The 21,486-nt window shown below is 41.1% G+C and overlaps 1 protein-coding gene across 16 annotated transcripts in view; it reads left to right on the forward strand.

The window, feature by feature from the left end:
- Positions 1 to 7,108: 7,108 nt before the first annotated feature.
- MYT1L (myelin transcription factor 1 like) overlaps positions 7,109 to 21,486 on the forward strand; it is a 302,310-nt gene continuing 287,932 nt past the window's right edge. For 6 of the 16 annotated variants that reach the window (XM_058019589.1, XM_058019600.1, XM_058019602.1 and 3 more), the window contains exon 1: positions 7,114 to 7,446. The gene's annotated coding sequence lies outside the window, so the exon portion shown is untranslated. Of the gene's footprint in view, positions 7,447 to 21,486 lie in introns of all 16 variants that reach the window. The other 10 variants (XM_058019588.1, XM_058019587.1, XM_058019591.1 and 7 more) reach the window with 5 other exon arrangements.

Consider the following 21,486-nt stretch of genomic DNA (forward strand, 5'->3'; position numbering starts at 1 on the left):
GCGTGCATTAGAGGATGTATGTGGAAGTAAAACAGATCCCTCAGGCCTGCTAGCCTATCCTACTGCATTTGTCATTCCTGCCAGGGCGACATTTTTTCCCCCTAAGCTTCTGCACACTAAAGAGAGTGAGAGCTTTTTCCCTGCAGTCTTCTTGAAGCCCCCCTGTTTTGTTTTTTTTTACTCAGTGTTGGTGGGTGTATTTTAATATATATACATATATTTTTTTTTTTTTAATTCCCTGGAACATGGGGTATCTTTTCAGTGTTCAATGAAGAAAAAAGCAGCCTTTTCTGGGTCTCTGTGGTATGCTTCTTACTCCTCATCCTTTCAAAGTTGTAGTAAGACAGGGCGTTTCTTAACCATGCTGAAATGTCTTGCTTATGTTTAACTTGCAAATAGTTAACAGTGCAGGTGTGGGCTGTGTTTTGTGCAGGGTGGGGGTTGATTCTTGCAGCTAACTGGGAAGATTATTGTGATTTTTGTAGTTATTCTGTAGCTTGTACTTAAATGTCCATTGTTTGCTCTTTTCAAGTTCTCCTAGCATTACTGCTGTGCAGCTGAAATTGTATTGGGCTGTAGAATAGCTGATAAAAAAATCCTAAAGAATGTGTTTAGTATATGACTGCATAATGTTGCATGCATTAAGCATGTTGTTGTTTATATAAACTTGCTGCATGTGGACAGTACTTGTTTGATATGGAGAGCCCGAGACAGAAGCTTCACAGATTGGAATGCTCAATGACAGCCGAATGCAATTAAATAAAAGAAAGTAAGATACTGTATTTTGCACTAAAATGACTTTTGAAAACAATGGATTTGTACTTTTAAGGGGAACACTTGTATAAGAGTGGCATTTTTGAAACAACACTATCTTAAATGTTTCATAGCTGTAATACATTTTTTTAAAAAGAAGAAGCTTTGTAAATAAGGAGTGGTTAATTCAGTTAACTCTTTGAAAACATCACAGTATATATTTCAATTTTAAAATAGTTGTGATAAGTAGTCCATGTACGTTTAGTGATGATTTGTTAATGCTATTAATTTAGTGCTAAAATGTAGACAAACAGTATAAAGGAAAACAACTTATGTCAGTAAAAAAGAAACTACCTACTGTTTTGTGGAAGAGGTGTTACAGGGGTTTGTTTCTTTTAATTGTCACTAACAAATATTAAACTCAATTGAACAGAAGCATGGCATTTTCTTCTGAGTTCTGACCAATGTGCACAGCCTCATCTAGGCAGAGGAGGTTTTTTTAAACCTTTACTTGTTTTCAGAAGAAGTAATGTGAGGATAAAAGTAGACTTTTTATATGATAAATGCTTTGCCTGGCTGATGATACTCCTTTAAAGGTAGAAAAGGAGAAATGCAGTACTCCCTTTCTTGCAAATAAATACTTACGGATTTTATTTGTAATCTATGGGGAATGTTTTTTATATTTCCCATTTGCCATGGAGAAATGGTCACGGGTGCTGGATTTCAGGTGGTGAGAAGTTTCACTTCTCTTGAGGGCAGCTAGAGACTAGATCTCTGACTCGTCTACATTAAGTGACTTACCTTAAATTACTTGATTAAATTTCCTATCTTTTATGGGTTTATTTTTGTTTGTTTTAGAAGACACTCTGCAACAGACCTAGCATTAATTTGTTATGATAATCTATCGCTGATAGTTGTTTAAATGGAAATCTTTTTTCCTGTCACTCTGATTTCAGAAAGAGTATCTTCCTTGTACATTTTAAAAAAGGAGTAATATTTAATGCATTTTTTGCATCCGCCATATTTATCATGCCTGTTGGGATCTGTGGTGGAAGTTTGCTCACAGAACTAGTTTCACACTCTGAGCTCAGCCCAGTGCAGCTCTGGCAGCTGCAGGGAGTGGAGGGTGTCTGAAACGGTGCTGGTTTCCTCAGTGGACTTCAGTTGGAAGTAATGGGATACTGTGCATTAGCAGACTGTCTTATAGCACACAAAGGTTGAGGTCTCCATCTTATCCCCACCTCCCCCCTCCACTTGAATTGTCAGCATCTTCCCAAGGCTGGTGAATAAAACCTGCTAAACTTCGGGAAAAGCCTAACAGATAATGCAGTCAATTCCCTTTCCCTGCCCCCCAAAAGTTAATTACCGAGCTTGGTTGGATTCCTCCCCACCACCCTGACATTTGACTGCTGCTAATTCACTGATTAATCTCATTAATGTGATTATAGCAGGATTTGGAGTTGGCTGCCATTGTTCTGCAGACAGCGCCATTCAGCCCCAGCATTCGCTGCCCCCCTCGGCGAGTCGGTGTGGTTCCTTCAGCACCGGGAGCTGTCCGGCTCACCGGGAGCTGTCCGGCTCACCGGGAGCTGTCCACTCCGGGAGCTGTCCGGCTCGCTGGGAGCTGTCCACTCCGGGAGCTGTCCGGCTCGCTGGGAGCTGTCCACTCCGGGAGCTGTCCACTCCGGGAGCTGTCCGGCTCTCCGGGCGCTCTCTGGCTCTCCGGGAGCTGTCCGGCTCTCCGGGCGCTCTCCGGCTCTCCGGGAGCTGCCCGCGCTCACCGGCCCCATGCCCTGCGACTGCTCCCGGAGGTAAAGGCAGGAGAGGCTTCATGCTTTCTAATTAGGTGGCGGGAAGATGGCTGTGGTAAAGCGCCAGTCTCTTAATTTAAATGAATTTAAATTCTTCCTCTCTTCCAAGAGCTGTCTTCGTCTGCATTCTGTTTTCTGGGATCGATCCATGGGGCAGTGGAGTTTAAACAGCACTTCTTTGCAGCAGTGCAATTTAACTCACAGAAGGTGAGGGACATTACAGGTGTTGTCGTACTTAGCCAGACTTTTTCATCCTAGTAAAAAGTGCTTTGTTGAGTGAAATGCTTTCATGTATCTGTTTCGTTTTTGTTAGGATTTTTTTTTTTTTTTTTTTTTTGTTCAAAACTCCCCAGCACACTCCAGCTCGTCACCTCAAAAATTATGTTTGCTCTCACCAACACTATTGTGCCCAGGGTCTTTCCTGCAACTGCTCTGCAAATGCCCATTTTCCAGAGTTTGACAATAGGAAGCATTTTATTGATTTAAAATTGATCTGGAAGATCTTTCTAAGGTCTCCTTATACATATAAATGACTTTTGCAGTCTTCAGTTGCAACACTATTTTATATTCAAGTTTTCAGGTTAGGCAGTTTTAAATCAGACTAGGAAAAACTTCCTAAAAGTCAGTCACTTTATGTAGCACTGGGGCTCTGCCCTATTTGGTATTTTTACTTTTATTATCTAGAAGATACATTGTTATCATTTAATAACAGTGAATTGCACATGCGCAGTAACTTTTTTTTTAAACCGTCTTCTCTTTCATTTGTATTCTTTATGAGCATGACCCTGTGCTGGAAAAACTGAAGCCACGCATTAAACTCTAGTGTGTGAAGGATTTGCCAGGACAAGCAGCGAACTCCTGCAAACCACTAAATTCAAAATACTTTTAAGAGGAAGTGTCCTGCTGAAATAAAGGGTAATCTGTTAAAGAACACACTACATTTTAAAGGATTTAAGTGTAGTAAATGTCAGTGAAACATCTGCAGCCACTGCAACCTATGGATAAATAACAATTTATGTTCCAAACTGAGAAAGTGCACTAAACCCAAAAAATTCAGTTGCTATTTTCTACTATGACTTTCACATAGGTTCTCAGTCACTGATACTATATTCTTAGTAGGGTTTCCTATTTTTTTTGTTTCCTTTTCTTTTCATTTCTTTTTCACTCAAAATCAAAAGCCCAGTGAGTAAAGTATTGTCTCCTTAACTGCTTTAGAAAACTATATGTTTAAAGGATGTATAAAATAGGACTGCATAGGAACAGGTTTTAACAGTGACAGCCACAATATGCAAGCCAATTAAGGCTGCTCGTTAGCGGGTATATTCTTGTAATACTCCTGTCAAGCTGAAATTGTACTCCCTTATTGACAGTAGTGGGTCTGATGCTTGAATTCTGTTTTCTGTGTTTGTCTAAGGTTTCAAGACTCACTAGAAACTGCAACTAGCAAAAAAGTAAAAGAAACTGAAGGTTTTCAAGCATATTTTACCTGAAGTTTGCTAACCTGGCCAACTTAACCTGCAGGAAAAATACTGTGCTCTCATTAATGCTGCTTAAACATGACCTGCATCTCCTTTTCCCCATGGATAATGCACACTGACGAGACACAGGCTGGGGGAGGGAGAATCCAACCCACACCATTAAACCCATTCCCTAGTATCTTATGGAGGATAATTAGGCCAATGAATAACGAGTCTCCCAAATTTCTTTCCAGACTATTTTTCCTTTTATTTGGAAATGCTTCTAATTTATGCAGTGGCCTCCCCCACCCCCCTTAACACTCACCAGTACAAGATTTATGTACATTTTGTCCTGATTAGAGAAAATACTCTTTTTGCCTTCAGTGGGAGAAGCAGCGGCTCTTTTCTTTGTCCCACTACAAAGGCTGGACAAGATGATGAGGGTTTTTTTCCATAGAAATCACCTTCCAAAAGTTTGACCACACCTGCTGTGATACATGTACCACATAGTTGCCTTCACTATCCTTTTAGATCCTAGCTAGGATCTAACATATGGAAGCTAGCTCTAACAGAGGGAGACAACTTGATTTTTCAAATGCAAATACCATTATCCAAAGGTTCTGCGTGTAAACCTGACGTTAGAAAATGCTGAGATTCATCTGTAGGGGTGTAGATACCCTATACACTTACAGGGGGGCCCTTTAATCACCACGTGTGCATGTGTGCTTCTCAGGCTACGTTGATTTGTGTGGAAAAAACCCAAACTGACATGCCCTTGCTACGACACAAACATGGTAGATCTCCCTCCCCGCACCGAGGAGGCTTTTCTCCCGGCAGAGCGGCTCCCCCCTCCCGCCCCCGCCCTGCGCGGTGCCCTCCGCGCTCCGCGGCCGCACCTGCGGCCCGGCCGCTCTCGAGGGCTCCGCGCCTCCGTCTCGGGGGAGCCCTGCGAGTGCAGGGAGATGTAATCAGAGATGACAGAGGAAAAATAAGGAAAAGAAACCCAAACAAAAACCCCAAACCACGAGCGAGGTGGAGATGGCGTGGGGGGGGGGGGGGGGGCGGGGGAAGAGACACGTAAGTCCCTTTTTTTTCCTTTGCCTTCTCAGGGAAACACTGCGTTTTCCACCAAAAGCGTGGATGTCGTGAGGACTCTGCTATTGTTAGTCCCTGCCCCAGCAGGCTGGCTTTCCCCCTGAATCCCTGTGAAAAACTTCCCCCCACTCCCCTAAGCCTCTCTCCTGCCATCGGAGTGCGGCCGTGGAGCTGCTCTGGCGGCTCGGGGCGCCAAGGGCTGGTACGCGGAGCCTCGCCTTCCCTTCCGAGCGCAGAGTGCTGGGTGGGGAGGGAATGGCAGCCTCTACAGCAAGCGACATGTCTGCTGCTCACACGTCAGGCAGAGCGGGCTCGGGAGGGATTACCTCCCAGGGCAAGCTTGAGGAGGCTGTTCCTCCTGACTTTTGGGTCAGACCCCCCCGCTTCTGTCGCGGCCAGCAGGGGCTGCCCGCGGTGCCCTGCCAGCCGCGGGGCTGCCCGCACCGAGCACCGCGGAGCAGGGCGAGCCGCGGCAGGGAGGGAGGGGGGAGGGAGGGAAGAAGGGAGGGAGGGGTGCGGGGAGGAGGGGGCTGCAGCAGCACAATGGCAACGAGGAGGGCAACGACGCCGGCAGGCGCGCGTGTGTATAGGGAGGGCGTGTGGGCTGTATGCGTGCGCTAGCCAGGGTCCTTCCCGTGCGGAACAGCCTGCCTGCGGGCATGGACGCGCGGGGCGGGCGGGACCCGGCAGGAGGCGCGGCGGTGCCCGGGGCAGGGGCCGGGACGCGGCAGGGCTGAGCCCGCGGGGGCGTGCGGAGTCGTGCCAAGGCAGGGGGGAGCCGCCGCCTCCGCGTAAAGATCACAGCCTGTCACGCTGCTACCGAAATGACATTTCGGGGACGGGTTTAAACGAAGCGACTCCCCGCTGTCAAGCCGCTCCCGTCGCAGGGACATCCGGCAGCCTGGGGGCGAGCCCTTTAGGGACGCTGCCCGCGGGCGGGTGACCGCCAGAGAAAAGCCTCTGCACCGCCGTGGAAGGCGGCGAGGTGCCTCTTCGCAGTCATTGTCTTTGTGACACGTTCAGTAAAGCGGTCCCTGGCTAAGCGCAGGCAGCGAGAGCCACAGAAGCCACGTCAAATGGCTGGGGAAACGCTGCTAAGGGTTTGTACATGCAAAGCTGGCCCTTTATGGGTATGAGTCCTGGTTTCTGTTTGGGCTCTTGATCACATAAAGTTGAGCTGCGCAAGTAGCTAATGGTGTAAGGTTGCTAATCTTTTCTTCTGTAAATAGTTAATTTCTTTTGTTTCAAAGGGGAGAAAATGGTGTGAACAGGTAATATAAGCAAAGCTTCAGCAGAATTAACTAGAAACCCTGGTGAGGTACTCCAGCAGAAAAAACCCGATGGTTTCGATCATTATTTTCTTTACAATATCCATTTAGAAACCTCTTTGTTGGGACTTTTTTTTCTTTTTTTTGGGGAGGAAGGTGGGGGGGGAGTTCTCTATCGGAGACACCATTATACGCCAGCACAGCGGCAGGGGAGTATTTTTAGCGGTCTCCCCTCCCGGGCGGCTGCGGCGTTTCGGCGTTCCCCTCCATTGGGTGGAACACAGCGCCGGCGCGGCGCCCCCCGCCGCCGGGGAGCCCGGCCGGGGTGCGCGGCCCCAGCCCTGCCCGCCTCCCGCCGCGCCGCGGGGGCCGGGCCTGCGCGGCCGCGCCGGGCACTGCACCGCGCCGCGGGGCCGGCGGGATGGATGCGCGCCGCGCTGCTTAAAGGATGCGGGCTCAGGCGGGGTAAGTCAGCAATCTGCTACGGATGCTGTTCTGCTGCAGTAATGTGGTCTCTAGGGGAACTAGGGCTTGATGCATGCTACGCTGCCTAGGCTTCCTCCAGCCCGTCGCCTCTCTGCTGCTCTTAAATGGAGGTTACAGCTGATCCATCAGCCACAGAGCTGCACGCATGCCCACCTTCTCAGCCTTCAGTGGTGGAAACTTATTAATTTCTGCCTTCGACTTCAGGCCCGTTGGTTTCCTGTCTGAAAGCATTATTACTTTTGTCCATGTGGCAAAATAATTAGCATACAGATGAGAAGGGATCCTGCCTCTGAGCCTCAGTCGCAGGAGAAGATGTGCAGTGGAAAGTTGATTGGATGAATGGAGAACAAATGGTGGGCGTTCAAAAGCATTAGGAGAGTTTTGTTGTCGTGGAGCAGGTTTGTCAGTTTTCTGGGTGAATCTCGTAAGATGGAAGGCAGGGTGGCTGGTGCTGAGACGACTGCTTGACAGACTGTGGCCTACTTGAAGGTGCACGTTTGGACTGCATGCAGAGATAATTCCTTTGGACTACTTTGTTTTGCAATTCTGCGGCTTTCCCTTTCCTGTTCTTTCAAGGTAAATATGTTCTTTTATCACCGTTGTTGCTTGCAGGGCACTTCGCTGTTGTTGACAAAGTGATGGAAAGTTCAACTCTTTGGGCAGTTAACAAAGGAATAGCTTGTACTTCTTCCCCCCCAGCTCCTCAACACATACTCCTGAGCATAGAGCTGGAGGAGGCTGAGCATCTCGGGGCCCGATCCTGCTCTCCCTGAAGTCAACGGGGAGTTTGACATTGCTTCCAGTGAGAACAGGATCGAGCTCTCAGCGATTGTTGTTTTAATAATGACTGTTGGAAATGTCAGATTTCTGCTTCCTATTTTCTAGAACAATGTGGGCAGACCTGTAAAATTAGCAACTACTGTTTCAATGAAAGCCCTGCTGTGATTAGTTTTGATTGGTGTGGTATGCATTTTCTTGGTTGAAAGGGAAAAAAATGCTTATTTAACACAAACTCGACAGTAATGCTAAAGCCCAAGTTGCAGATTGACAAATTGCTAGTGATTCTCTCAGCTCTATGTATCTGTGCTACATATGTGTCCTTATAAAGGCTTCTTTTTTGAGAGAAGAAAAAAGAAAAAAAAACAAGCTATCTGTGAATTAGATTTTTTTTGTCACATAATAATACTGAGTCAGACTGGAATTCCACTTCTTGAACAGAGCATCCATTGATAGGCATTTCTTATATAATTCTGATGCTGTGTATAAAATATGGAGTACTTGAACATTTAGTTATGTTTGCTTTTTTTTTTTTGTGTAGTCATTTAGGAATATTTTTATTCAATTCTGATGATTCCTAACCTCCTTAAAAATGGTGATTTTCATTTTAACTGACCTAATTTTGAAACTGCATTTAAGGTTGTGGTTAAGTAGAAATTATTATCTGGTAATTGTCTTTACATAGTTCTTGTGACTATTGTAGAACAGTTTAATAGATTATTTGCTGTAATTTGAGTGGTGTGGGGGTTTTGTTACCTTTAAGTATATTGCTGGGGAGAACAACAGCTACAGTTCCAAATGATGTTTAGTTTTTACCTTTCTTTCCCTTTCTTTTTTGTTTTTTTAATTGCCATTTCAGTTCAGGGTGATAGTTTATTTTGAAAAATTTCCAAACAAATAGAAGTCTTTGTCATGTCACTCTCCTAACAAAAAAGCCCCCCAAATATTGGAACAAACAGTTAACCCTTGCTGGGCAATTTGCAGGTACCCCATATGATTTATTAAGGTTGATTTAGTTTGGAATGATAAGGTTAAACTTGGTTGCTGTAGTGTCACCTGATAACTATATATTTATACTTGTTTGCAATATGACACATTTAAAAACAATTAAGATGGCAACACAACACTTTGAACATTAGAAATACAGAGTGATGCAAGACTATGTAAAAACCAGGATCTTTCTAAGTAACTATATTTTTCTAAAAACTACATTGATTTATCAAGTGAAACAAAGAGAAGAATAAATTATTACAATGCGTAAATGTAGAATTAGGTATATTTTAATCTGATCTGAATAGTAGATTCAATTTTGTATGTATTTTACAGCTTGAACTTTCTGGAGAGTGAATGTTCTTCCTCCCCCTTCCCCCCCCCCCCCCTTTTCCCCCCCATTTTCACCAACAAGGGCAATAGTTAAATGCCAAATATTTGCAACGGTTTCTTTGTTTTAGATTCAAATACCCAGTTATATGCCCACATTTTCAAAAAGGGCATCCGTTTTATTGTAGTAGTTCTTGGTTCATAGTATGACTTTGTTGTTTTACTCTACAGTCTTGGATGTTACATATTATAAAATTGAGCAACTGTGTGTTTGGAGACAAAGACAATTAAGAAAGAAGAGGAGCTATTTCAGTATAATCAGAGATATATGATTTCTCCAGATTTGTTAAGGACTATTTTTGAGGGTTTCTGTTTTTCTTGTTCTCTTCTATTTTGTTTCATTTTTGTGTTGAGGAGATGAGTAAGATATGCAAAGGAATATTTTGATTATATACACATACATGCTACACATATGCGGCAGACTATTGGCAAGGCATAGAAACTTTGCTATCTGAATGGCAGAAAAGAAACTGTTTTGAAAACTGGTCTGTGCTGGTCAGGCTTTAATATGGACCCTAAAAAAATGAAAATATAATTCCCATACATTAGCATTTCCATGGGAAATGAGCATGGGTATTTCTAAGTGCATTGCCAAGCACATTTATAAAACAAAGTTGTCTGTCTTAGAATCATTTCTTGATCAACTTTGAGAACAGTCATTGTTTTTTTGACAGAGTCAGGGGTGGAAAAGTACTTTGATATTAAATAGGTATGCAGCACTGAATATCCTCATGGAAATACTGAGTTTAATATCACTTTGTCTGAGCTTGATAAATGTTTGCATCATGATGATCAACTTTCAGTAAAGATGTGAAGTTCCTGATAGTATAGTACTAGAAAACTTTATGGCTGTGGATTACTTACTGACCTTTTCTTTCTCGTAATAGGAATAATGAGAAATGCTAATAAGATTATCAGTGGTGTTTTAAACAGAAGTGCAGCCAGATTTCTATGGAGTAAAAATGGGTGCAGACCAAATAGCATTGTCTTCTCCACATATCCTAGATTAAAAAGTCACAAGGAGAAAAAAAATCAAAGCTTTTGTAGCTTGTTGACAAAGATTATCTCTTTAGAATCCTTCACAGTATTTTGCATTGATTAGAATCACTCTGTCTATTTCAGCCCGTGTCTATTTCAGCCATAGAAGAAAAAGCAGCAAAATGTAGTGAAACTGAAATGAAGGGGAAACATCTTGTGTGGGGAGAGGGAGTTGAATGTGGAGACAGACAAAAATCACAATAGAATTTTTGATCCCTTAAAGGGATCATACTTCTAGTCATGAAAACAGTAAACATTATTATTAGATCGGATTTAAAATCCAATCTCAGATCAGATTTTCAGTGTGTATATACTGGTTCAGTATATACTGAAGCTGCAGATGTGGAACACAGTCGCCAAGTAAGGAAGCTGGCCAGCTTGGTGGTGGAAATAGCCAGGGCTGCAGGGTGCCCCAGAGAGAACCATCAAATCAGGTCAGTATAGAACTGTCTGGTAGGTTGTAAACAATAGGAAATCAATGTTGTGTCTGCCAGTAGACCCTTTGGTTTGCTGAAACTCCCACCTGCCTAATGCATCTGGGCAGTTGGTTTGAGAAAACAGTTTTCTTCAGGATAAATTTTATGTTTCTTGAAGGTCTGTTATAGTCAAATTGATTATAGTTTTGCACCAAGCAAACACATAAACATCTGTAAGGTCACAGATTTCCAACTAAACCAGTACTGGGGTCTGTTATTTTGTGAAGTATTTAAGGTCTGCATTTCTCATACCTCATGTCTTCTTGGCATTTTTTATCAGGAAGTTGGTTACAAAGGGCATAGTATACAACAAATACATGTTCACTTGGTTGGCTTTAGCTGGTTTAGTCTGAATCTGGCAAGTCCTGTGCCTTGCTTGGTGCAGTAATAAAGTGAATTAGGGCAAAGCAGCAATTTAAGAAAAAATATTTTTATGAGGGGTTTTAAAAAGGCTGCTGTTTTGTTCCTACTTTACATGATCCTGCTTCTGACCCCAAAGAAAAGAGAGCAGTGAGGAGCTTTGGAACGGGCTTGTAATAGTATTTTATAGGATGGCAGGCCAAACATATTTCTCATGTGACTCCAGTAAAATCAAAAGGGGACATCTCCTCACTCTCTCAAGATTTTTTATTAATAATATTGTTTATTGGCAGAACATAATGGAGAGTACAGTTACCATTCCAAAAAGACTTTAGACTGCTCACTGAATGGCTCCTTTTTTCCAGGCTTTCTGGTGATGTTGTCTCCCTTATGTCCCGTCCCCTCAAATAGAAATAGTGATACTATTGCAGATGTAATACTGCAATGTTTATATTTCATATCAACAGCTTGCTTTATTTTTCCAAGGGAAATCCCCGTTTTTCCTCCTGTCTCTAGCCAATACTGGAGGATATTACCAAGGGAATAAAATTTTTATGCCTAATTTTAGTGTTCCTCTGCCTAATGTAGTGTGAATAAGTACCATGTTACAGCATTTAACCTAGTCCATCTTTGTCACTTTCTGAACAGTTCCTCAGTTCAAATAAAATAGTCAAAGTGCAGAAAGAGAAGATCTCTAAAGATCTCCAAGGTTTGTTTTGAGGATAAACTGTAGGGAGTAGATGTTCTGGCATTTCTTCAGTGCTGCAGCAGGGCATTCTCTCACATTAGGAATACTACTGAAAGGGGTTTCCCAGGCCTCTTGTGATACTGTAAATCAGTGGTTCATCCTTTTATTTCACCTCTCCTACCTCAGGACTGTTGAATTCTGTGTATTAGTTTTCAGCACCAGTGATTTGTTTTGGTAGTATTTTCAGAGATACTAGCAATTCCTCTGTCGTTCGAAGAGGAAAAGGCCATGTTTGAATATGAAACTATCTTTATAACATAGTTAAAACATATATTAGTTGTTTGCATACATTGTGGCTGTCATATCCTATGAACAAATACTCAAGATTTTTTAGGGGCTGTCCTGGGGTGACTTTATGATGCTTGTATCCCAAATCATCTGTTCTGTTTTTGCTGGATATTAAGTTCCGCACTTTTGAGACTAAATCAGAGAGTGAAGGGGGGGAGAGAAGAATGTGCATATTTAGGAAGAACTTATGTCATAGAAGAACTTATGTCATAGAAAATGATGAGGTGTACTACAGATACTTTCTTTGTATCTTTATAATACTCTTGGTATATCTAGCACAAATTATTATGAATTCAGAATTATGTTTCAGCAGTGTCTTGGTTAAGCTGCATGGTTTGAATTAAAAATCCAGAAAAACAGATTCCTTGGGCTGGGAGTTGACACTAAAAAGTAATGCTTGTGTTTTTTCAGCATGTACAAGCACAAAGTCCATTCCGGGTCTTGCTAGGAAACACCCAGAGTTTACACAGGTCAAGTTAAAATACCCTCACACATAGAAAAAGATGTCTGTTCCAGCAGTGGTATGATGCCTGTACAGTTGATATGTTATGTATTTACTAAGAGAAACAGATTTGCTGCTCTTCAAGAATTTCACAATCCACTGTTCCTTTGGCTGTGATCAACCTGCACCCAGTCTCAAACTCCAGTTTTCATCAAACTCCAGATCTTATCACTTCCAGTGATGAATAAATGTTTTTCTCAACCTTTTAAAATACTCTGCATGTTTGGATCTACTTGAGCTAAGGTCTTTACTGTGTGTGGAGTTACTGGACCTCCATATTCCAGGAAAATTGCATACTTCAGTCCTCAGGGTTAGTGTGCCCAGGCCAGGCTGCAGCATTCTCACAAGAACCAAGGTGGTTTTTGGACATTGCCTGTGTAAGATGGAAAGATTGTGATGAGAGGAATGAGTAACAATGTCACATCAGGGAAAAAGAATCAAACATTCAATTAAAAGGAAACTGCTGGTGGAAAAACTGAGGTTCTGTTAGCCAACATACAGAGTTTGGACACTAAGAAAAATCAGAATTCTGTGACCCTTGGACATTGGATGTCGAAAAAGAGAAGGAAAAGAACCTGAGAAGTGGATATGGACAACAAACTTGTTAAGAAGGATTACACAGAGGAGTCAAGAGATGTACATGGAGGGAAGTCATGAATCCAAGGACCAGCTGGAAAGACAAAAAAGCTCAGGTAAGTTTATTTTTATATGCTACTTCTGCTAGTTTGTTCTGTTTTTTTCCCAGCTCTAGGAACTTATTCTTTCCCTTCAGCTCTTTCATCGCTCTCTTAGCGTAGTGTCTGATTACAAAGGGACAGGAAACAAAGAAAATGCCTTTCAAATAGCCAGTTTATTTTAACACTCCTATATGCACTGTCAATTTTAAGTAAAAACAAAACCAAAAGATAAAAAACACCACACCCAGTATTCATAAATGTGTGCTAAATATAGATAAATATATGTGGGCATGTGGAATTTCTGTGACTAAATATCAGTTCTTTGCGTGCAGGGGCAAAAACAATGGCAATGAAACTGACACCTTAGTATGCCATTAGAACAGATGGGAAACAAGACTCTTAAAAGTAGACTAGTAATTGTTTGCTAAAACTGTGTTTTCTGTGAATAAAATGTATACATGTAGTGGAACCTTCATACATGCAGCCCCTTGCTTTCTGAGAGTAAGCCCAGTGCAACATTTTTTAAAATTTTTATTTCAGGGAACAGAGCCATTTTGATGTTGGCTCAGAGAAGCTGCTCACTGAATTAAACAATAGCAGCTATCTATTTCCATTCATGGATTTTTAGGTTGATCTTTGCATGAACATCCCCTTTTATCTTCAGGACACTGTCAGCATTTTTCAGCAAGTATTCTTTAAATGCTGAGAATGAGGAAGGCCTCTTTTACATCTCCTTTTACAGTGTGCTAGTGCCTCACTTTTATCAGCTCTGGAGAAGTGCTCATAGCAGAAAGGCTGCTAAGGTGTCTGGGTGAACTCCAGCTGCTCTGAAGAACTTTCTCAGGGGTCTCTGCCCTTTCTGAGCAGATTGCTGTCTGTTCAGTCACTTACTGCCATGTTTCTGCAACTGGTACCTGTGGTAGTCCACCCTCTGTATCCAAGGTCTTGAAAAGGTGCTAAATTTAAAGTAGCCATCAATGACAGACTTTCTGAACTGCCCACAGTGAGGCTGATCCATTTCATATCTTATGAGGAAAAAAAAAGTGGGAAAAGGATGGAGATTTTTATCTATGACCTGTCCAATCTAACTATGCCTTTTTTGTTTTGTTGTTGCTTATCAGTGACCTTGCCTGAGAAGAAGCAGATGATGTTTAGAAGAAAGAAAAGAAAGAGAAGGTAGATATTTTCCGTAGGTCTGTTTGGCCTTTGCGACACAACATGCTGGAGAAAAGGCACACTTGAGTGGTTTACCTTGAAGGCTGAGCATCCTGATTTAGCAAATGCAGGCCCTGCAAAGCAGTATGGGATAAAACACCCAGTCATTTCACTGCAGCAGTCACTGTGTTTCACAGACTGCCCTGCAAAGCAGGTCTCATCCCATATACCTTCTTCCTTTACCTCCTACCTGCCCAAGAGCCAGCACAGATTGCCACAGTGTTAATTCCAGCCAACTCCAGTGGAAAATATGGGCATATGACAAGATTGCACATGTGTTAATGACTCATGCACTCTGCACTTTTTATTTGTTGTCTTATATGTTATTTGATATAGTTAATAAATTTTTATTTTGCAAAAACTGTGATGGATGTGTTCTGTTTGAAAAACTGACATGGAACATCCTTTTCCTATGCCCATGCTTCTTGCCAAATTCAGTAAAATGTGGTTCACTTGAAATTCATTTTTTTTTAGCAGTCATAAGTGCAGCTTACTCAAAGAGCAGAACAATCAGATTCAAAGCAGTACTGCCAATAACACATATCAGAGTATGCTTCTGAGGCTTCCAGGAATTATATTCAGATTGACTCCTATAATTGGTCTTCTGTATTCAGAATCATAAGTATTTCTACTCTTAGTGAAAGCATCTTCCTTTTTGGTTTTAAAGGTGTTTTTAATTTTGCAAATATACATCAGAAGCCACTGAGCAATACGTGTATCTTCGTTTCCAGATGCTGGGTGAATCACTTCAGGAACTAGGGAAGAAAAGATAGAGCAGCTTTTTGAGAATTACAGTTTATGAAGTAGCTATCTTTATAAATATTTTGGTCTAGAAAACTGTCCTTGCATTGCAATATTGCAAGAGGATTCCTAAAAATGTGATCTCTACACAGATTTCATAATTTAATAGAGGTTAGTGAGCCACATCTTGTGACCACTCAGAAGTCTCACTTGTGTTTATGTACTCAGAAGTTAAGAGAAGTGTGAATGGGATATCTCACTACCTAATTTGCTTGCTTTTTGTGTACTTTACAAGAGTCACAGATGCACCTTTATGGTAATATATATACAAATTGACACCTTTTTTTTCAATACATAAGATTTGTCAGCACCAAGTTGCTAACCACAACTAAACAGTCAGGGTTTGCAGATTCCCAGAGCCACCACGCCACTAATTTCTTAGTGTATAAATGCTTCTGATTTTGAGGCATTTCCATTGATAGGTTGATATAAACTTGGTGCAAAATTTAGAAGTGAAATTACAGTGTCATGTATCTAAAAGCTTTGCATCTGCTATTGATGATGCGAGATTTGCATCATGAGTCTTGGTGTGTTTAAATCAGTTGTGGAGTGCTCCTACTTCATAGCAAATTTTATTTTCTGCCTCCATCTTCTACTTTTCCTCAATTTTGTATATATTTTTAAAAATCTGATAAAAGTGAAATGCTGAACATGCAGGGAAAACAGGTACTAAAATATGAAAAGACATGAGAACTCCACTGATTTGTTCCATATGTTTGTAATGGTACTATAGATTTGAGTATTGGAAACATTAATATGGGAAATTAAGAAAGAACCAGGGCTCTCAAAAAAAACCCCACAAAAAAGCCAGGAACTGGGGGAAGCTGAGTTTCAACTCCTTGAAATTCCTTAAGCAGAATTCTGGGGTCTCACAATGTTAAGCATTTCCTTCCAGATTGTCTGAAAATTGAATAAACTATCCTGAATTCCAAAATTCTCCTGTCTAATGGTGTCTTATTTCTGTGGAGCTTCCTGACTCCCTGTATGGAGTTCAAGGAACATATGGATGACACTCTTAGGCTTATGATTTACTCTTGCGTAGTCCTGCAAGGAGTAGGGATTTGAACTCCATCCTTAAGAGTTCCTTCCAACTTGAGGTAATCTGTGGTCCTTATGATTCTTGAGTTCTACAGAACCTGTATTCCCAAGAGCTGCTCAGTGGCCCAGCTGCTTACTGGAAAATATTTCTATTATGAAATTGAGCTTAAAAGTATTTGCTGTGGGAGAAATGGGGCTTTTTCTTACTCATCTGTAGTATTTTGATGTAAGGATGCAAGTAAGTTGGGAGATTCCACCTGTTGCTCATTTTTACTAGCCAATGGATGAATAGGAACCAAAAATTTTGGGCTAGAAACTTAGACAGCAAAATCAGTAGCTTTCTTGATATTTTTTAATTAATACACATTCTGAATTTTCCTATATGAGAATTACAGATTTCAGATCATAGTTTGATGTTTTTAAAGTAGAAATTTTGACCTCATTGTTAATTGTAACCCTTAAATGTCCAAAATATGTCCCAGTGTTCAGTCATACACTTAAATGTTATTTTTCTGCTGAAACGTCAGGATATTTAGAACCATGGTAAAAGCAAAAAGAAATTGCCAGACATCTATATTAGTACAAGGAGACAATACATTTGCATGGCTACATTTACAGAGCCAATGGCCTAATCCTGTTCCACTGAAGTAATTGAGAATTTCTTGAAGGGAGGAAAGCATTCTGTGTTAATTTCTAGGTTTTTCAGCTGTTAACTTACTTTTCCAGTATGGCTTTCAGAGCAATTCCATTTAAGACAGAATTATTAACCCATGCTTCATAAATTGAATTCTTGATTTCTTTATTGTTTTGCCCAAACTTCTGAATATTAAATTTGATCTTGGCATTTATTGCTCTAAATTGTCCCTTCATCAGCCAGTACCTTGGTTATGGTAAGCTTGAAAACAACATTCCCCAAGAGGTATCACACCCGTGACATAAGCCAAGAAGTATTTTTCAGTCCTCTCTGGAGGCATGTTGCTGCCCTTGTTTACAGGTAGCCTGTAACACTAATGATCAAAACAGTATCAAATTGAAAGGCATAGGATATCAGCATTAATCAACCTTTCTCTTTACTAAGAAATGTGTAATTGATACATTCATAATCATTTGTGATAAGATCCTGACTATAAAATAGTCTTTTAAATACAACCAGCCTCTTTTTCTTCATTTTCCTTGAAACTGCTTTGTTTGCCTTAAAGTATTCACAGGGATTCTACTCACAGAATTAAAAAAAAAACCAAACCTGAATGCAAATGATAAATATACAATTTGCTGTAAGTACATAAACTTTTGTATTCATCATAGAAGACAGTAGATAAGTTCGAATGCATTGTTGCAAATCTTGAGAACCAGCTGTGTTATATATTAATCATGCTGGAAACATTGGGAGGAATCACATGCTTTAGAAAAGAAGATGTCTGTTTTCTGAAGTAGGGCAGGAATGGAAAAACATGACAATATTTCTCCTTTCAAATGAGATAGTTTGATTTTCTATTAGAAATTAGTTTTTAATACTTTCTTCTTTTATGTTATGAAATAAACTACAATTAAGTTCAAAATTCTTTTCTTTAAATATGAGGATCTGGTTTGACTCACATGACTTTCCTATTTGCTTTGGCAAAGATCCCGTTTTAAATTAGTGAGAATTAATCCATTAGCCTTGTATGACAAAAAATTTCTGGAGCTGAAATTTCAAGGATTTATGTGGTAGTGTCTTATACAAGTTTGTTTAGTCCAGTGGTACTGAGATCTGTGCATTCCTCAATTTTGTGTAAGGGGCTTGTTTTTCCAAGCACTCAGCAGGTACTGCCTGAAAATCTCATGTCTCTGGTTAGAAGACACAAGAAGAAGGGGATTCTTTGAACATTAGACATGTACATTTTGGTCTATGTGGTTAAAAAATTGTTTTCAACAAAAGAGCTGTAGTCACTTGAAGATCATTTACGGTTGTAGAGATTCCTACTTTGTCACTGTATGGCAGAGATACAAAAAATAGATTTGGATACACCTCATTGCTTGTGTAACATTGTGCAACTTCTTCTATCTTGTGATATGCTTATCTGAATTACAATTAGCTTTGCATATAAATTAGCTATAAACTGCTTTGCAGTACACCGTTATCCTGATCCTTTTTTCTTTTTGTGCTTTTTTAGATCTTAAGAGAATTATGTAGTGGCTTGGGTTGGAAGGGACCTTAAAGACCATCTAGCTCCAACCCCTCTGCCATCGGCAGGGACACTTTCCACTAGACCAGGTTGCTCAAAACCCCAACCAGCCTGGTCTTGAATGCTTCCAGGGATTTGGAATCTACAGCTTCTCTGCACAACCTGTTCTGGTGCCTCACCACCCTCACAGTGAAGAATTTCTTCATCATATCTAATCTAAACCTACTCTTTTTCAGTTTGAAGCCATTCCCCCTTTTCCTGTCCCTTGTAACAAGTCCCTGTCCAGCTCTCTCGTAGCGCTCTTCAGGTACTAGAAGGGACTTTAAGGCAGAGCAACCCCAACTCTCTCAGCCTGTCTTCATAGGAGAAGTTCTCCAGCCCTCCAGTTGTCTTCATGGCCCTTATCTGGACTCATGCCTGTCACTCTATGTCCTTCTTATGCTGGGGACCGCAGAGCTGAATGCCGTGCTCCAGGTGGGGGTCTCCTGAGACTGATGTGGAGGGGCAGAATCATCTCCCTTGATCTGCTGGTCATGCTGCTTTTGATGCAGCCCAGGAGGTGGTTGGCTTTTAGGCTCATGTCCAGCTTTCCATCCACCAGCAACCCCAAATTTTTCACCTCAGAGCTGCTCTCAATTCTTTCTCTTCCCAGTCTGTATTTGTGCTTGGGATTGCCCCAGCCCAGGTGCAGGACATTGTACTTGGTCTTGTTGAACTTCACAGGCCCACCTCAAGTCTGACCAGGTCCTTCTGGGTGGCATTCCTTCCCTCCAGCGTGTTGACTGTGCCACACAGCTTGGTGGTGTTGGCAAATTTGCTGAGGGTGCGCTCAATCCTACAATCTGTGTCACCAACGAAGATGTTTGTTGATGCCAGTACCAGATCCTGAGGAACATTACTTGTCACTGGTTTCCATTTGGATATTGAGCTGTTGACTGCAACTTTTTAAGTGTGACCATTCAGTTAATTTCTTTCCACTGAGTGGTCCATCCATCAAGTCCATGTCTTTCCAGTTCAGAGATGTGGATGTTGTGCAGGACGCTGTCACAGGCTTTGCACAAGTCAGGTAGATGACATCAGTCATTCTTCCTTCAGCCACCTGCACTGTCACCCCATCACAGAAGGCCACAAAATTTGTCAGGCGTGATTTGCCTTCAATTAAGCGGTGTTGGCTATCTCCAGTCACCTCATTTTCCATGTGCCTTGGCATAGTTTCCAGGAGGGTGTTAGTTTAACCATTGCATCTCTTTTAATACAAAAGACACTTAGCAAATTGACAGTATGGCTTGAGAGTGGATCTGCAAATGTTAACACTAGCATTTCTAAGCCAGGCTACTCACTAATTTTAGTGACTTCTTATAAAAACACATTTCTCTGGGCCAACATGGAAAAGAAGGTGAGGAGGTAAAATAAGAACAGCATCTCCTTGATGGTGGCAAAGAGCATGGTGTTCTTTTTCAAATCTATGACAGGCACTACTGCTTGAAAGGATTTCAGTTTGATTGTACCACCTGAGAAGTAATTTGAAAAAGAGCAAACAGGAGTAAAGATATTAGATGAGTCTTGACTCGCCTTTTCCTGCTGAGCTGGGTGAAGGGATGTGGTTCCTTTCTCATTCCATTTGGTGAGTTTCTTTCTGTCATCTCCTTGTTTGCCAATAAGCCAGTAAAAGTATGTCTCCATAAAAATGGTCAGTATGGGTGCATGGTGTGCAAATATACCTGAGCTGGTATTAGTCCTTTGGGCTGGGATGGCCGTGGAAAGGGCAAAGTGGTTGAGATGATCCTCAGTTGGTTTTTTTTGTTTGTTTGTGTTGTTTTTTTTTTTTTTAACCGAATTAAAAAAAAAAGTGAAATTTTATGAGGCTGATAGCAATCCAGTTGGTTAAATAAGCATAATTCATGTTTCCCTCCTGTTGTGTGTTTTGCAAATAGGCTTTTTTGAGAGCAGATTGATTATTAAGTGCTTGAGATAGCATGTTAGGATCAAGTGACATGAAACATTTGTACCTGACATGCCTTAATGAAATGTTAAAACAGTGTACGCTGATCTAAGAATTAAAGAAGTATAGAGGTAAAAGTGCTTTATTTGATGACAAAAAGAAAATTATATTTGTGCTAGTCCTTGCAGGTAATGCTCATCCAAGAGCTCATTTTGCCCTAGAGACCATATTGTGTATTATTTACAGGTTTGTAGAAAAATCATGTTGAAAAGGATATCTGAAAGTCCAGTACAAACTTCTTCTCAAGGGCATTGAAATCAGGATATAGCCATAATAATGTCCAAAGTTCAGTCTACAGAATGGCACACAAATATTGTGGAGGGACATGGGAGATGTGAGAAAAAGGTGTATGTAAAGTCAGGTTGTCTAACTCTGTTTAAATGTGATGATAGAGTGTGCTGCTGTATACATATATAGATTTTTAATTTTTTTTTTAATGAGTTCACCTGATATTGCCATGTACAGGTAATTTTATCTCTGGTAACTCCACATGTCGGTGGGAATAGAAACATCCCTAGAGCCAAGAGCTGACTCTTCTGTTGGATCAGGTGGTGGAAGGGAATCCACAACATCTGTGCAGGTCAGAAGGGTGGGAGGAATATGCAAGCTGAAGGCCATTGTATCTGGAAAATGTCTTTAAAAATTCCTCTACCTACTTCCTCTGTTCTGAAAAACCATTTGGGAGAGGAAATTCTGTTTTTAATCATAGATACACATTTCTGTTGCAAGTTTGAAAAGATGCAGCAGGAACCAGTTCAACACCAATGGGGAGATACCATGGTTGGCCAAATAGCTCCTCCCATTTTAAGTTCACATAAATTAAAGTCAGAAGTTGGAAAAAAATAATGTCAAGAGAAGCTGGACAAAACAGATAGTCATGCACTTCATTAAACATAGCTTAGAAACACGATGGAAGTGGGTCCTTTCAGATTTTTTGGTTGCTTAATAAATCTCTATTTTGTATTAAGGAATACATTTGCTTTAACATGAATATTGACACTGTGGAATAATGAAAGCTAGTAATTTTTGGGTTTCCACAACTCAGCATTATGCTGCTATGTTTCCTGCTTGTTTTTATGCTAGTCAGTGTTGACCCTAAGCATTCTTGGATTTGTGAGTCAGAGATGACACTGAGATGCCTTAATACAA

The sequence above is a fragment of the Melospiza georgiana genome, chromosome 3 (genome assembly GCF_028018845.1).
Source record: "Melospiza georgiana isolate bMelGeo1 chromosome 3, bMelGeo1.pri, whole genome shotgun sequence".
NCBI lineage: Eukaryota > Metazoa > Chordata > Aves > Passeriformes > Passerellidae > Melospiza > Melospiza georgiana.